Source organism: Podarcis filfolensis (assembly GCF_964270895.1).
Source record: "Podarcis filfolensis genome assembly, chromosome: 10".
Taxonomy (NCBI): domain Eukaryota; kingdom Metazoa; phylum Chordata; class Lepidosauria; order Squamata; family Lacertidae; genus Podarcis; species Podarcis filfolensis.
The window spans coordinates 33,922,872-33,939,416 of NC_139612.1; the positions used below are offsets into that span (position 1 = coordinate 33,922,872).

General features: G+C 43.0%; 2 protein-coding genes and 1 long non-coding RNA gene across 15 annotated transcripts in view; 1 reads left to right on the forward strand and 2 right to left on the reverse strand.

Annotated features, from left to right (window-relative positions):
• Positions 1 to 6,560, reverse strand: part of OSBPL8 (oxysterol binding protein like 8) — a 70,806-nt gene extending 64,246 nt beyond the window's left edge. For 2 of the 13 annotated variants that reach the window (XM_083573322.1, XM_083573339.1), the window contains exon 1: positions 6,142 to 6,408. The gene's annotated coding sequence lies outside the window, so the exon portion shown is untranslated. Of the gene's footprint in view, positions 1 to 5,797; positions 6,105 to 6,141 lie in introns of those variants that run through there. The other 11 variants (XM_083573332.1, XM_083573331.1, XM_083573338.1 and 8 more) reach the window with 9 other exon arrangements.
• The window catches only part of LOC310744073 (uncharacterized protein), a gene marked incomplete at both ends in the record, with an annotated part of 69,229 nt that overhangs the window by 6,937 nt on the left and 45,747 nt on the right, over positions 1 to 16,545 (reverse strand). The window lies entirely within an intron of this gene.
• LOC310743250 lies at positions 9,833 to 15,965 on the forward strand. Its single transcript, XR_014538898.1, has 3 exons — positions 9,833 to 13,286; positions 13,419 to 13,990; positions 14,062 to 15,965. It is a non-coding gene; the product is annotated as an uncharacterized lncRNA (long non-coding RNA).

Sequence of the window (16,545 nt, forward strand, 5' to 3'; positions counted from 1 at the left end):
TATTGCAGCACATGCAGCTCAGTTTGCAAACCGTCCCGTCTTTTTTCCGCTTTCCACACTTAAAACTAATGTTTTTAAACTGACAACAAGCCTCCTTACTGCTATATGAATCTGCAGTTTGAACAACAGTGCTGCAGAATCTTTGATAAGATATCATAACAAGTGTAAATTTTTCTAAGTAATCTATGCAAGTCAGCCAAGGCAACCATTTCCCAAATTATTTCCAAAGGCGGCAAAAGCAGAATAAGATCTTGAAGACCTGATAAATAGAGTAAAGTAAGTTTACAGACAGTCCTCAAAGCACTTGTACAGATAGAATCCCCAAAGGAAAAACCATTTGAGAATTGTAAGCATACACTGAGAAATTTGAAACTAAATCAACACTTTAAAGGATGGGAGGAAAGTAGAGGAATACAAAATAATATTAAGACAAGGAATGCATGGTTCCAAAGGCACTCATACACTCTAGTTTGAAGAAAATTTGCCTGGTAACTCTGCATAAGAAAAAGAGTAAACAATAGAACACTGGTGCTATATGTGGCACACTAATTTATCTCTGACCGCTAGAGAAAACTATTATGCAAAAATATTATGTGAAAACAATCATATTTAGGGAATAAGGAACAAATCTGGGCAACTACATATTTTTTAATGAAATGTTACATTTTATATCAGATAGTAATCTGATCTATGTAATTCAGTGAAAGGGGTTTTTTTTATGCATATTTGAATTGCACACTAGACGACTGAGCTGCAGTCTAAAATTAAACTAGCATATTGTTCTGTTGGCTGCTACAGATATTTGCACAGCAGTGAAACCAACCAATATTTGTTTTTGGTTTAGAGTTCTGTTCTTCAGAGAGCCAAGATCCAGTTGCATCCTTTTGGGGATTCACAAAAATGCCAGCAAGGTAAAGAAAGAAAACAAATCACTTGTAGTATATGTGCAACATATGTGAAATGACTAGTTTTCATGAGATTTTTTAGGACTGAGGGCCCTTGAAAAAATGTAAAAGTAAAATTACTCCACAGGAAACGAAAATAATGTTTGCAAAATTTCTAATGGAATTAGAATCATTTTACAGGGAAAAAGATTTTTTAAAAGCCCTGCATCTGTCAAGACTCCCAGATATATTAAAGGTAGTGTGCAATAGAAAAGCAAATGTCAGCAGACAAACTTTCCAATCATAAGCTGATTCCGACATGCTTGAAAAAGTAGAACTTGGAAAAAGGATACTGGAGGTAGAGTCACAGATTAAATCATACTCAAACTGAATTTGTACAAGGAAATCCTGTCTGCTCTCAAATGGGAAAGAAACATTTTTGCTATATGGAAGCAAAATCACTGAGATTTCTGAGAAAGGCAGCCCAGTGGGGAAAGATATACCGTATTTTTCGCCCTATAAGACGCAATTTTCCCCCTCCAAAAATGAAGGGGAAATGTGTGTGCGTCTTATGGGGCGAATGCAGGCTCCTTGGCTTCAGTGATAGCAACGCGAAGCCTCCGAAGCCTGCGCTCCGGAGGCTTCGCGTTGCTTCCGCTGAAGCCAGGAGAGTCTGCTCTTTGAGGCTGGCGGTGGGGAAAGCAGCGCTTCCCCCATCGCCCGCCCCAGATGATGGGGGGCAGCAGGAAGGCGCGCAACGCCTTCCCGCTACTCTCCAACCCGGCTTCGAGGCTGGCGGTGGGGAAAGCAGCGCTTCCCCCATCGCCAGCCCCAGAGGATGGGGGGCAGCAGGAAGGCGCGCGACACCTTCCCGCTACTCTCCAACCCGGTTTCGAGGCTGGCGGTGGGGAAAGCAGCGCTTCCCCCATCGCCAGCCCCAGAGGATGGGGGGCAGCAGGAAGGCGCGCAACGCCTTCCTGCTACTCTCCAACCCAGCTTCGAGGCTGGCGGTGAGGAAAGCAGCGCTTCCCCCATCGCCAGCCCCAGAGGATGGGGGGCAGCGGGGAGGCGCACGACGCCTTCCCGCTACTCTCCAACCCTCCTGTGGGCTTTTGTGGGAGATGGGGGAATTCCCCCACCTCCCGCAAAAGCAGGCAAAAGCCGTGCGCTCTTTAAAGGGGCTCCACGGCTTCTGCTGGCTTTTCTACGGGGGGGGGGGGAGAATTCCCCCACCTCCTAGAAAAGCCCGCAGGAGCCGCGCACCCTTTAAAGAGCGCGCCGCTCTTGGGGGCTTTTCCTCGAGGAGGGAGAAGGGACTGACTGGCCATTTCAGTCCCTTCTCCCTTCTGGTCAAAAAGCCCGCAGGAGTCACGCTGGGCTCCTGTGGACTTTTGCGGGAGGTGGGGGAATTCCGCCACCTCCCACAAAAGCAGGGAGAAGGTCTTGGAGTAGCGCACAGGCTGCGTGCAGCCTGTCCACTGCTCCCAGAGCTGCGGGGGGGGGGGGATCATATTTTTTTACTTGATTCCCCCCCCCCCCGAAAACTAGGTGCGTCCTATGGGCCAGTGCATCCTATAGGGCGAAAAATACGGTACCTCAGAAAGACATCCAATAAAGAACGAAAAAATCTTTACTGCAATAACTGTTACTAAAGAAATGAGGCAGCAGGGAGACTGGAAGGAATACAGTAAACGTGGGGCAAAGGAGATAAATGCACATATTACTGAAGGACGTATAGCTTTTTCCAACAGTCAGCCCTCAAGCACCTGGGCAATCACAGAAACAGAACTATACACTTGCATGCACACACTCAAAATCCTGTCTCTTGTACAATGATTTTGAAGACAACCACATATATTATAAACATCTATGCTGAAGTATTCTTCCACAGCTGTATGGTCTCTGTAGTTACAAAAAACAAAACAGACAAAGCAGTCTCCTTATTAAATTCAATAAACTTGTGTTGACATGGAAATGTGCAAGTTTTTTAGTTACACAGAACCATGAAGCAGAAGTGATCTAGATCACAAGTTCACAAAAATCAGGATTAAGGTTTTAATCACTTTAAACTGGCCTCTTCACAAAACAGTATTAGTTGACCAGACTAAAGAGATTTGTGTATGTAAATAAGCTCTATTTTTTACAGCCCAATTCAAGGTGCTGGTATTTACCACTGAAACCCTAAACAGGGCTAAGATATTTGAAACACTCCCTTCTTCCATATGAACCTGCCTGTCGGATAAAATAATAACCCAAGACACTGCTGTATACCCTACCACCAACAAAGGGTTAGTTAGCAGAAATATGGGATAGGGCCTTTTCTGTGGCAGCACATTGCTATGGAATTCTCTTACTAGGGAAGTTAGACGGTCTCCATCACTGGCCCCCATGACATTAGGGTGGGCTATGTATTTTTTATTCTACTTGCCTTTTTTTAACTTGAGACTGAAAGTTTAACACTGCTCTTTTTGGTTTTTGATATTCTAATCTTGATATTGTTTAAATTGGTTTTTATTTCATTTTAACTTTTGTAACCTGTCTTGGAGCCATTATTAGGGAAGAAAGGTGATATATCCACAAATAAATAAATGTTTGGTGTTATATACATCCTAGATGTTGTAACAGAAGAATTCACTGGATCATGGACACAATACAGTAATCAATGCTGTTTAATTTATAAAAGGTGAGCCAGTGGCAATGAGCCACCAGAAACTAGAGCTAGCCTCATTTCCAGAGTCAAGCATGAGCAGTCGGCAATGTGGAAAATGGGATTTAAAAAATCCCACTACTCCTTACCTGCTATCATCACTGCTGATAATTCTCTTTTCCCCACCCCTATTAAATTTCCTTTTGTCTTTTTCCTTTCCTATGCCCCACTGCATTTTTTATGTTATTTTTTAACAGCAAAGTATCCAGAAGCTAGATTCTGGTGAGGTTCCCGAATAAAAGGCTGTAAAACTCTTGTACTTGCAACCTACCTCAACTTGGTGACACTGCTGGTAAAAACAGCCCTGCCTCTACAGATTCATGCAAACAGAGACCTGTTCATTGCCACGACAACTGGCAAATTATGTATGCGTGCATCATGCTGGATTCACCACAAAAATATATCCTCCTGCACCTGCAGTGAGTGCAAAAGACATGTTGATGTTTGCTAGGATAGAGGCGACATCAGCACAGGGGAGGCTGTTTTAAACAGTCAAACCAACTATAGAGTATTCTTAAACCTGGCTTGGTACTAAAAAATTGCCCAATCTTGCCAAACACAACTGCAGGCCATATACAGAAAGTCTAGCTGGTCCTCTGACCTTGCAACAACTCATCCTTTCCTCAGATGTTTTACAACTCATTTTTTCCATTATTTTCTGTAGCTGCAGAATTTCTGAATGGTGCAAGGATGCACCACAGAACTGAGGGAAAGCTTCTATTGATTCAACTCTGTTTCTATGTTATAACACCAGTCACAAAATCTAAAGTGTGAACAGAATCATGGTCTAGTTAGAAACATGTTGTTGGCATCTGTCTCCAGAGACAAAGCAGTGCACCTCCGGGGTTAAAGTCAAACCGCTGCGTTAGCAGCACCTGAGTGACCTCCCTGGGATGCAAGCCTGAACAGTGTGTATGGAGGTCCTGGGCTGTCCAGAAGAAAAGATCCCTCCTCTTGGCTTTGATGATGTGGTCCAAAGGAAAGAAAAGCAATACGTTTGGCACCAGCTTGGATGCAGGAGTTGATAGAAGGAGGCGTACAAGGTGCCATCCAATTGTCTTAGGGACTCCAGATTTGTGTAGGATTTACTCCTTAGCCTTTTCATCTCCCAAAGATATCCCGCAAAGCAGCAGAAGTTTAGAATCATAGTTTTCCTTCTCCTAGATGGGTTACCTTCCCTTACCTTACCTTGACAAGCCCCATTTGTCCCTCACTTCCCTCTGCAGCACATGAAGAAACTGCTTTCTTGACCACTGGACCCGTTATTGGTCTCATCCTCTTAATCTGCTGGATCCTGTCTTTGAATGCAGGGGAAGTCCCTAACTCACTGAGGGTTTGAGACACATCAGTTATACTCACCTGGTTTAGCAGGCCAGTTGAAGATGTTCCCTGGGTGTGGCCACTGTCACATGCTGACAGCTTCTAGGAGCCACAGGTGAGAACTGAGTGCAGGGTGGGGACAAAGGGCACAACATGTCCCACTAGAGGTAGTATTTCCCACCACAACACCCCATATACCCCTTCAGAAACAAGCACTATATAAATTAGAGGGATATGCTGGCAGATAAATTTGCATAGAACCAACTAGAAATTGCATTCATAATTATTTAGGAGCACATAATACATACCTATCCTCAGAACAAATAACCCAGCTGCTGTCATACACTCAGACTCCTAGTAAACAACTGACCAACCCACTTGCACAGGGTTGACTAATTGGAGGAAGGAAAGCAAGTACTGAAAAATCCATGTCAATTTGTGGGACCTGCCAATTATTGGCAATGACAACAACAAGGTAGGGTGTGATTACTTTGCAACTTATATGGCACCACCCTATTGCCTGGTTTTCTTGCTTAAGCCTCTTGCAGCACCTTTCAATTCCCCTCCGCCCGCAAATTGGTTATATATATATATATATATATATATATATCCCTTAGCAGCTCTGCAGAGGGGCAGGGTAACTGGCACCCTTAGTTATAGGTGGAGGAAGCAAGAGAAAAATTGCCTGATTGCCCTCTATTTACAGGAAGTTACAGAAAACTGAAAACACGTGTTATAAACCGAATATATAAATATGATGAATTCAAGTAGAGTACGGCACATTAAAATGTGCCTTGTCAGGAACCTTTATTCACCTGACCTATTGTTACAGAGATAAAACCCACGTGGGCAAGACCAGAGAGCAGGTATAAGAATTAGGACTCACTCCCAGTAGTTGCCAGTTTCCATCGCTTCCACCCCCGCTCCCTTGGGCCACAACAGCTCTTTAACTTTTTTTTATGACAGCAGCACCGGAGTCCCCTCTCGCCTCCGTGGCTGCTGTCAAAACCGCCAGGGCTGGGAGACGTGCCCAAGGTCACGCCGCGCCAGCGCCCAACCCGGGACCCCCCTCCCACAGACGCTCGTCTGAATGCGCAGGGGCCCCACCTCCGCGTCTTCCCCACCGCCGCGCATCCTCACTCTGAGCCAGCAAACGCCCAGTGGGACAAGGGCGCCCCACGGCTCGCTAGGGCAACGCCCCCCACCCCACCCCAGCCCCGTCCTTCTTACCTCGGTTCCCAGGGGTCCCCGGGCGAAGGGGCGGAGTGACCCCCTCCGTCCCCCGGACCCGCCACCCCCGGAGAGAGGGGCCGGGCCAGAGCGACCAGAGATGGCTTGAGGAGGAGAAAAGCGGGACGCCGCTGAGGGAAGCGCTGCCTCCGCCGCCCTCCCCTCACGCCGCCGCTCGCGCTGACTGGAGCCGGTCGGCCGCGCGCCCGCCTGCTCGCTCTTCTCCCCCTCCCCTCCTCACTCTCCCTCGCGGACTCGCTGCCGTTGCAGGTTCGGAGTCGCCGCTTGATGCTCTCATCAACGGCCGCCGCGCTACCTCTCTATCGCCTCCTGCGCACAGACCCTGCTGTGGAAGGGGACCGGCGCGCGGAGGGCGGGAGGGTGAGCCTTTCGCGCGCAACCACGCCCTTCTCTGGGATCACGTGATAGGGGATCCTGGGCACGGCGCTGAGGTAACAGGCGGAGACGCCGCCCTCTGGGGTTTTAATTTTTTTTAATCCGCTGGTTCTGCAGAGCTACATGCAGGCCTCGCGCTGTGGGCCCGCCCTTTTTGTCTCCCGGTGTCCCTGCGCAGAACAGCCTGGCGAGAGAATACGTACTTGGCTCGAGTTCACACGCACGCATATAAACACGCGCGCGCTCTCTTCTTTCCCCAGGGCCAAGCAGCTCAGGACTTAGGGGGGCCGGTGCGCGTTCAGGGTGCCACCCCATAGACAGAAAAGGCAATTTTTTGAGCTTTTGCTGCAGTCGTCGCAGCAGGATATTTAGCCCAGATCATCACACCCCCGTCTCCCTCCCATCAGGGTTGCAACCTCTGGAACTTCATTACTAGGCATTACTAGGGAAGATGTGGAATAAGCTCAAATAAGCGTAATCTTTTTTCCATTAGTTTTCTTCCATTAAAACAATGTTTTATGTAAGATCTGAACTGTTGCTAAAAGCAAATTTTTGCTCATTCATCCGGGACCTGAAATTATGTTAACAATTTAAACGTCTGGTTATGCAATTATCCAGCTAGCTGCTGCTTCCTATACATAGCTGAAATCATTATCGGAGTTCGTGTTTGATCTTGCAGCCCCCTCCCTAGAAACTTCTTAAAACACTGTGCATCTTTCGGACAAGCCGCACTAATTTGGAAGCATACTCTTTGGATGTGTGATTCTCTACACTGCCCCCCCCCCACGCCTACTTTTATATGTAGCTTAATAGCTAAATATACTTGTGTAATGGACATGGATGGCTTAGTGATGGCTGCTTAAGACTAAAAGCTTGAGAAGAGTTATGTGTGCTTAAGCCTATTGAGTTCAGCGGGTTTAGGCACGCCTCTCTTGATAGGATAGGCTTGGATTGTACATCATAGTTGGTGACTGACTGATTGATGGTTGTTAGTTACTGGACACCCACCTACTGTGGTGCAGTTTAAAGTTTTACAGAGTTTTCCTTCGAAATGGGCTACCAAATTGAGTTTTTGTAGAAGGCTTCCAGAAATGGGTGGGGAGAGCTCCAAGAGAATTTGCTTTCTTACCACTTTTATTGGGCTAACCTATACAGTGGTGCCTCAGGTTAAGTACTTAATTCGTTCCGGAGGTCCATACTTAACCTGAAACTGTTCTTAACCTGAAGCACCACTTTAGCTAATGGGGCCTCCTGCTGCCGCGCCGCCAGAGCACGATTTCTGTTCTCATCCTGAAGCAAAGTTCTTAACTTGAAGCACTATTTATGGGTTAGCAGAGTCTGTAACCTATAGCGTATGTAACCTGTAGCGTATGTAACCCGAGGAACCACTGTACTGTTGAGAGCAGCTATATAGAATTGAAATATAGAGAGACAAGGAAGTGCCAGCTGATCGTAAAGCATATAAGGTGAGTGGGTGTTTTTAGTGTTTCAACTAATACGTGAAGGGAAAGAATTAAGAAACTGCTCCTTCCCTGCTCACAAGCACTAGCTTAAGTGTGGCTGGCTTTAGATAACATGTAGAAGAGAGGCTGGATCTAAATGCAGTGGTAGGAGGTGGTAAAATGAACTACCATGCCAGGTTGCAGTTAGAGCAGCATCCCCAACCAGGTACCCTCCAGATGTTTTGGACTACAACTGGCATCAGCCCCAGCCAGCATGGCTAATCGTCAGGGTAATGGAAATTGTCCAAAATATATGGAGGGTCCCTGTTGAATAAGGATGAGATAGAAAATTACATCCCGGGCAGCTGAATAGGATGGGTTGTCACTGCTTTTACTGTGAACTAAAATGTTGCTTGACTCATAATTCAGAAAACTGTTCTGCGTTTTTGGCCTTTATAACAAGCTTTCCAGCTCAGCAACCTTTTCAGTAAGCATTTTTCTGTTTTTCCTTTGTGATATGACTGCAGCACAAAAGCTTCATTATCTGATTCTAATGTTTGTTTACATCACAGTTTTGTTCCTTGAAGACAGGTTTTGCTGTCTTTGGTGTATTTTATTAATAATTCTTCCCTTAGAGCAAACCTCTATAAATAAAACTCCTACATAACAGAAATATTCCCAAGAGTCAAACATTAAATGCTCTCCAAGTGTAAGATTTCAATAGATTTGCTAACTCCCTATCTTTAGACGGCTTTGGCTTGTGAGCTATGGAGGGGGAGAAGATGGCCAATGAATCTACCTTCCCTGTCCCAGTTATCTTGTCTTCTAGATGGAAGTGGAATACAGTGGAACCTTGGTTCTCAAATGGCTTAGTTGATGAACAAATCGGAAGCCAAACGCCGCAAACCCAGAAGGAGATGCTTTGGTTTGCAAACTTTTTTCGGAAGCCAAACGTGCTACGCTTCTGTTCTGAGTGCTTCTGCTGAGGTCTGTCGGCTGGCGAGTCCCGAGCACCCACGCAACACAGAGGTGATATTTGGAGCTTATATTTGGTGATTTTGTTTTTGCGACTTATTTGGCGATTTTGTTTTTGCAACTTTTTCGGTTTATTTGTTTTTGTGACTGTGGAACCCAGTTCAGCTACAGTATTTTCAGAAGCACTCTTGCAATTTGATTGTGTGACTGTGCGGAAATGGATAAAAGCTGCAAAACCAAGAGAACCACTAACAGAACAACAAGTCCATGGGCTTGCAAGTGAGTAGTGATGATGTGGAGGAGTTAGTGAAGGACCACAAAACTGAGCTCATCACAGAAGAACTTCAAAACATTATGATGGAGCAGCAACAGACAGCAACTGAGGAAATATCTTCAGAGCAGGAGGAGAGCAGAAAAAGTATATCTACTGCAATGATGAAAGAAATGCTTGCAAAATGGGCTGACATGCAAACTTTTGTTGAAAAATATCACCCTGATAAAGCTGCTGTAATTCATGCCACTTACACTTTCAATGAAAATGTTATGTCTCACTTTAGACAATTTTTAAAACATTGGAAAAAGCAACTTTCCTTTTTAGTGAGGAAAAGAATTAGCGGGTCTGAACCAGATGTCAGTGGTTTAAAAAAAGCAAGGGAAGGAATGGTAGGAGAGGAGTCACCGATTGTGATTCTGGAAGAGGACCCCGACCCTCCATCCAAACAACAACTATCATCAGTGCAGGAAAGAAAAAATTACATTTTCATTTTTATCATGTGCAATACCGTTTTATTTATTTTACAGTACAATACATTGTTTATTGCTTTCATTTTATGGATCATTGGTCTCGTTAGATAGTAAAATTCATGTTAAATTGCTGTTTTAGGGGTTGTTTTTAATCGTCTGGAACGGATTAATCCATTTTGCATTACTTTCTTTGGGAAACACACTTTGGTTGTCGAACGTTTTGGAAACTGAACGGACATCCGGAACGGATTTAGTTCGAGAACCAAGGTACCACTCTACTGTTTTCTCAAGAGGGTGTGAGATAAGGATGGACTATTTGATGCACAAGTAGAAATTGCTAAATATATTCACTTGTGAGCTTTTAAAGGGCTTTTGAGAAAATAGTTGAGCAGGGATCACTTTGTTGTGCTGGATGCCATTTAGATGTTGTTTATACTGTATCAGTTCAACCTAAGGAGAAAATTGGACAGCCCAGCAACCACTGATACTTGGAATTCATTCAGATCCTGTTCCTTAGGAGACACTACAAGCAAGTTTTAAAATAAATTGTACATAATATTTTGAAATTAAAAGGCTGTTAAAAATAGCTCCATGATGTGTAGCTTTGGCTAACCTATTTACATTTAAGTAAGTTGTAGAGGAGTTGCTGAGAAACATCTGCATGGGTGTTCTGCTCTCATCTAGTAGCTCAAGTGATGCAATGCTAATCTTCTAATTGAGAATAATAATGTTTATGAAACTTCATTAGAGACCTAAATGCTTAAGCATACTACTTAAGTGAAACTGATCAGAACAAAAACAAGCAGGAAACCGGACAGAGCAATTCTCTTCTCACATTGCACCAGAACCAGACATACACTAAGCACAATGCCAGATGAGCAGCTCTTACATTCAGTGCGTGCTAAGTCTGGGAGAGGAGGATGAAAACACACAACCAGAAAATCAAACATTTCCACAGCCCACCAGTCAGGGACTGTTCCAGCAACATAGCCCACATGCAACACTGAAATGAACTCTTAACAGTGGGAACATGTCCCCAGTGTCATAACACACAGCAAGCAAACATTGCCAGAGCATCCACAATTCATCAACCCTAGTGGCAATGCCAACAATGCTACTTCCAATTCCAAAGCCACCCTTTCAAGCATTCCAATCATCTTCACGCTTCTCACAACCACAACTTTGGAGCAAAAGAGAACAATATCTCCCCTTGCACTGAATGCAATGATTTGGAATGGAATTTTTTTCTCCTGGGTCTGGGGCTAGTGTAAAGTCATACCTTTGATGAGGGTGTGGTTGAAGACTGAACGTTTGTGGGTCCCATGTAAGTGTATACTCCTCCCCTGTGCCACTCGGTGTTATGTATGCCAGGGGATCCTGTGTCTCATTGTAATGCTTTTTGAATCTCTTTAGCTCCTGTGCTTTGCAAGCCTCAGAGCTCCAAGGCGAGGCCTTTTTTGCAGTCTCATTTTATAGCACTATATGACAGTTGTGTTTAAGAGGCCTGCTACTTCATCATGACACACTCATGACTCCATTTTCTGCCATCTGAGTGTTCCAGCTGTAATCCCTCAGCCAACAGATCTTCAGTACTGTATAAGATTGATTAACAAAAGTAGAAGGGACTGTTGCTAAGTTGGGCACATTCATTTATTCTATCACAAAGTAGATTCCATTCTCTTAACATTGCTGGCTTGAGTGGATTAAAAAACATGAGTCTTAGAGCAACTGTTAAAATAATTACTCATAATGAAGGAAGAGCAAAATTTAGTTCACATGACAATAAATAAATCACATTAGACCTGAGTGGTATGATTTCATCTCTTTATTTCATCAGCATGAGTTACACTTCTAACAAAAGCACAATATAATTAATCGATTTATAGTCCCTGGCAACACAGAACTGAGAAGCCAAGAGCCTCAGCCTTTCAGATCCTGAAATGTCAAAATCTAATACATAGAATTTTTCAAAGTAGTTAGATTGTGTGGATAAGGATCAGTGGGAAGAAGACAACCAGCAGCCACAACTACTTAGAAATACAGCTGGAAACCACCCTATTAGTCAATCCATGAAACAAATAGACCTACACAATATAAATAACAGATTTCCCTAAAAGTGGGGGAAATATGCTTTTGACTGTCAACAAATACATACATAATCCCCCTGTTCGCCTTTTCCACTGAAAAGGCTATGTGCTAAAGTTGCCTGTTTGGGGAGGAGAAATCTCCTGTGACTTTGAAAAACACAAGGCAAGCAGAATATAACAAGTGAGTTTTTGTCCCCACTGCATTTTTACACTAGTAAAACCTATGCCTGCTCTAATTTTGGTTTGGTGTGGCTAATAAAGACAGAGGGAAGGCCGTTGGCTGCCCTCATTCCAGGAATATCCCAGTGGTGAGTGGACACAGCTTTTACAACCCAATTCTGTGTATGCTTACTCAGAAACAAGTTCCACTATGTTCAACTAGGCCTATTCCCAGGTCAGTTTCATTGGATTGCAGCCACAGGAAAGGGAGAAAGCCCTTGAGTGCACAGTCTCCCTCGCGAAGACTTAATGCTTCCTTCCGTAAAGATTTCAGTAGCTCACTGAAGGAAAATACATTATTTAGGCACTTCCAATGTGGCAGTTAATATTTGCTAGCTAACCCTGAACTTTTACAAAATCCAAAATTAACACTAATACAGCAGCATACCCTTTGATGTGGGACAACCACACTCAAATCCCTTTAGATTCCTTGATTAACTTGGCAATGTGTTGAAACTCTTTGTACCGTACTAATAAAACAGGGATTGATGGACCCCAAACCATCATGAGGTCTAGTGACAAAGTAGGAAAAAATTGTAAATACTTCTTGGGCTCAAGCTTCATTCTCTGTTGTGCTTTTGTGTTCTTTTATCTCCCTTATACTAATTTGCCACTATGAAAGTCCTGCTTACCTTTCTCCAGTCATGGATATTTAGTCTTACTGCATTGGAATAAGCTCACTTCTGAATGCTTCTACTAGTCTTTGCCTTTCTTGATTCAGTAGAATTCCTTCGGGATATTTCATACACAAGAGGAAAAGACAAATTCCAAAAGTGAAGGCACTGAAAAGCTGAGATTGCTGGCTTCTCAGCTGTAACCAGGAAACATGGAGGCCATTTATTATTGCACTGTGTTTTTGATGAAGCAAGCACACAAATGAATCTTGGAACACTTCAGATATGAAGTGGTTTGTGACAGGAGTGGGTAAACTTTTTCAGCCCAAGGTTTTTATTACATTGTGGAGACTGCATGCCACAGGTAGGCAGGGTCAGAAGCAAAAAAGTGGGCAGAGTAACTCCTACCTTTGTGCAGAAAACTACATTCCAGTTATGCAAGTGTTAGCAGTTTCTATACACTCACCGCTCACGTGCACATCTTTCACCCAGGCAAGCAAGAAGCATTATTGCAGTTCAAGGACACATTAGAGCCAGGCAAAAATACTTGAGAAGAATGTAGAGCAGATCTGAGATTCCTCAGCCCTTGTTTACTGGGACACGAGCTTTTATATACTCAAGTCTACTGCATCAGATGTATGATGAAAATGGACATCTTTACATTGGGGGTGAGGGACCGTGAAGGATTGAACAAATTAAAAAGATGAGAATGAATGATAACATGAATGAAAAATTACTTCCTAGCTAAGAAGTAGCTCTATCTGAGCCATTTTTTAAAATTTCCATTTTGTATTCCGCAGGCAATCTCTTCTATCATCCCTGACAGAAGAATTGCTGAAGAAGAGAGGTAAATTAAGAAGCTCTACTGGGAAAGACTTCTGCCTAGGACAAAAATAATAATAGTACTTACTTTAACCACTGCCTTTTTCTGGACAAAAAAATTGGAAGAGGTTGGCAGCAGTGAGCTCTCTCAGGTCTGCTTCATATACTGCATTTGTAAGGTAAAACAATTTTGCATGTACATGTGAAAATGTAAAGGATAAACATGACAAGCTTGTTTGAACTTGTGTATTATACAAATACACCTGCCAAAAGCCCCGGCTTGGGTGTCTGATTAGCTTACACCCATTGGCAAACACAGGTGTGTTTTAAGTAACTATCATTTGACTGAACCCAGTGTCTTTTCTCATAAACCTGATTTTATACGTACCTAGGTTGGTAAACAGCTTCATGCCATGGAGGAGAAGCATAGGCACACCAACCCTCCATAAGCAGATAATGTCACCTGGGAGCTGGGCACTCATGTGAAAGACTGATTGCATGAAAGTCCTAATTGTGCGATTCTTCTCCCCACCTTACATTTATTGGAAAGGTCTCTTTTGAGAGAGGAGTGGAAAACCTCATGAATAGGCTCTCTACATGGTCAGTGCTTGGAGCACCCAGGTTGCAAGTGATATTATTTGTGTGGGAGATTGGAGACACAACCATTCTATCTCTCCATAATAAAAAGCCAAGTATTAGCTAAAGTATGTGTGAGCCAGGCTGCAGTTCTATGCACACCTGGGAGTACGCCCCAGTTAACACACTTTGGATAGCTACTTAAGCATCACCAAAGAAAAAGAGAGGTAATGCATCAAACCTCTCCCCCCGGCCAAAAATAGAGGACACAGATTTGCAAAATATCTGCATGGGCCAAAGTATATGTATTGATGGAAATTTAGAAATAATTACTGCAATTTAAATAGAAATGCAACAACTTCACCACCATGGGGAAGACAGATGACAGATGACCGAATGCCGTCTCAGTGTGTTGTCCAAGTGCGTAAGTGATGATGAGTAACGACAAGCCCCTTTTTAATGGTACTTTGTCTGTATACTGGACTCAGACTTGACAGCCTTTAAACAGGGAACTGTCATTATGAACTAGGACATATGGCTACACTAGAATTACTTTTGACTCATTACTCACACAGGATGGTCCTGGAGCTTATGCTGGCAATCGGTTAGGCTTCCTTCAGTCTATTTATGAGTGAATCGGATGCTCTAAATAAGAATAGGACATGGTCCCAGGTTGAATCTTTTCTGAGCTAGACTCTAGTTCTTGTTTTGACTTAAAACAGTGCTGGATTTAAAAGCTGTGGTTATGTTATCAGTAGTTTTGATACAGAACACATACTCTCTGAAGTTTCCAGTTGACCTCTCCAAGGCATTTAAAGAATTACTTCCAGAATAAATTAAGCCAGAATTATAGAGGGTGGTATTCAACTAAGTTTTATTCAGAGCAGACCCACTGAAATTAATGAACATGAATTAGGTCCATTAATTTAAGTCAGTCTACTCTTGAGTAAAACTTAGTTGAATACCACCCACAATATCTACTGTAATGTCATTTAAGCATATTTGACTTAAATAATTTTTCTGGATTGCATCAAGGGTCAGCAGTCCTTACAGGGATCTAAATAATTATTTGATTTGGTATTACCATCATCCCACAATGCTTAGTTTATTTCTCTTTTTCAAGATACTTTTAAAAGAGGGAAAGAAATGGTGTGAGGTTGTGATGATCTCAAGAGAGAAAGAGGGTTGGGTGGGTCTGGCCTCAACCTCCACTGGCTCCGTCCTTAGCCCTGCCAATAGCTATCATATCATCCCCAACCTATTTCCTCTTAGGGAAATGCAGACCTTAGTGGTAAGATTTCCCAATCCTTGTTTAAACTAACCTCAGTTTCGGAGTTCAACATAATGACAATCTGCAGTTAGTTTGAACCAGGAAGCAGATGTTTCCAACCTCCATCTTTTCTCACCAAAGGAGATAAACATGGGGTTATGCTCAAGGCTCAGGCAGGTTAATTCCCAGATCACTCAACTATGGCTTAACATTATGTCTGAACCAGGCCAGAAAATAATGAACAGCACAGTTAGGGCCACACAGGGCATGGAGCTGCAAAATCTAGGTCCTAGTGTTTTTCTGGACACTTCATTATGTTCCATTCTAGAGAATTCTAGAGAACATGACCTAATTCATGAATTAGGTCATGCCATAATCATTAGAACAGGAACTCGAGAAAGATTCTGTGTGAGCATGCCTTATGGAGAAGGCTTATGCAGGAACACAAATCTTTTGTTTTTGTTGACACGGGACCTTGATATTTCCACCATTAAATACACAATATATCTCATTACTAAGGTCTTTTGTATGCTGGCTTGGTACTATACAAAAAATTCTGAAACAATTTCACATGGCTAAGAAAATGGATACAAATTCATCATTGTTTAGCTGTGTTTTGATTGAGTGATTAACTTCACCAGTAGATGCTAAATATCTAAATATCCTTGACCTTTAACATATCCTATCTTAGGTCTTTGTTCTGTTTAGCTGCTATAAACACAACCTCTTTTCATAATAAAAAAATTATTATAGAGCCTTGTTTTAATTCTATCTGCTTCTGAAAGCTGAATATAAGATTATTACATTGGTGTGTTTTTGTAAAAGGAGCTCCACGGCTCTCATATGAATTCTATGATGGACATTATCTGATTTCAGCACAGTTATCATTTCTGACAATTCAGCAAGATAATTCTAGTTTTCCACTATCCAGTACCAAAAGGAGGTCCTTTCCTCCAAAACAATCTATTTTAGCTGTAGCTAAAACAAAACATTTTTTTCTCACCAACATTTATCATGCCACATTCCCCGTTTTCCACATTTTGACTGTTTCCCCAGTCAAATATAGTCACCTCTACCTGCACAAAGACTTACTTGCTCATAGCACATGACATTTCCATCATACTATATTTAGCTGTTGCAGCAGATTATTAATTTGAGAGCCTTGATGAGATGAATTGCTTGGCAGCAAAAGCGCAGAGTACACCTGCTTCTCCTCCTGTTCCAACTGCTGGGCTCCAGTATCTGTTTTTTTAAATCTG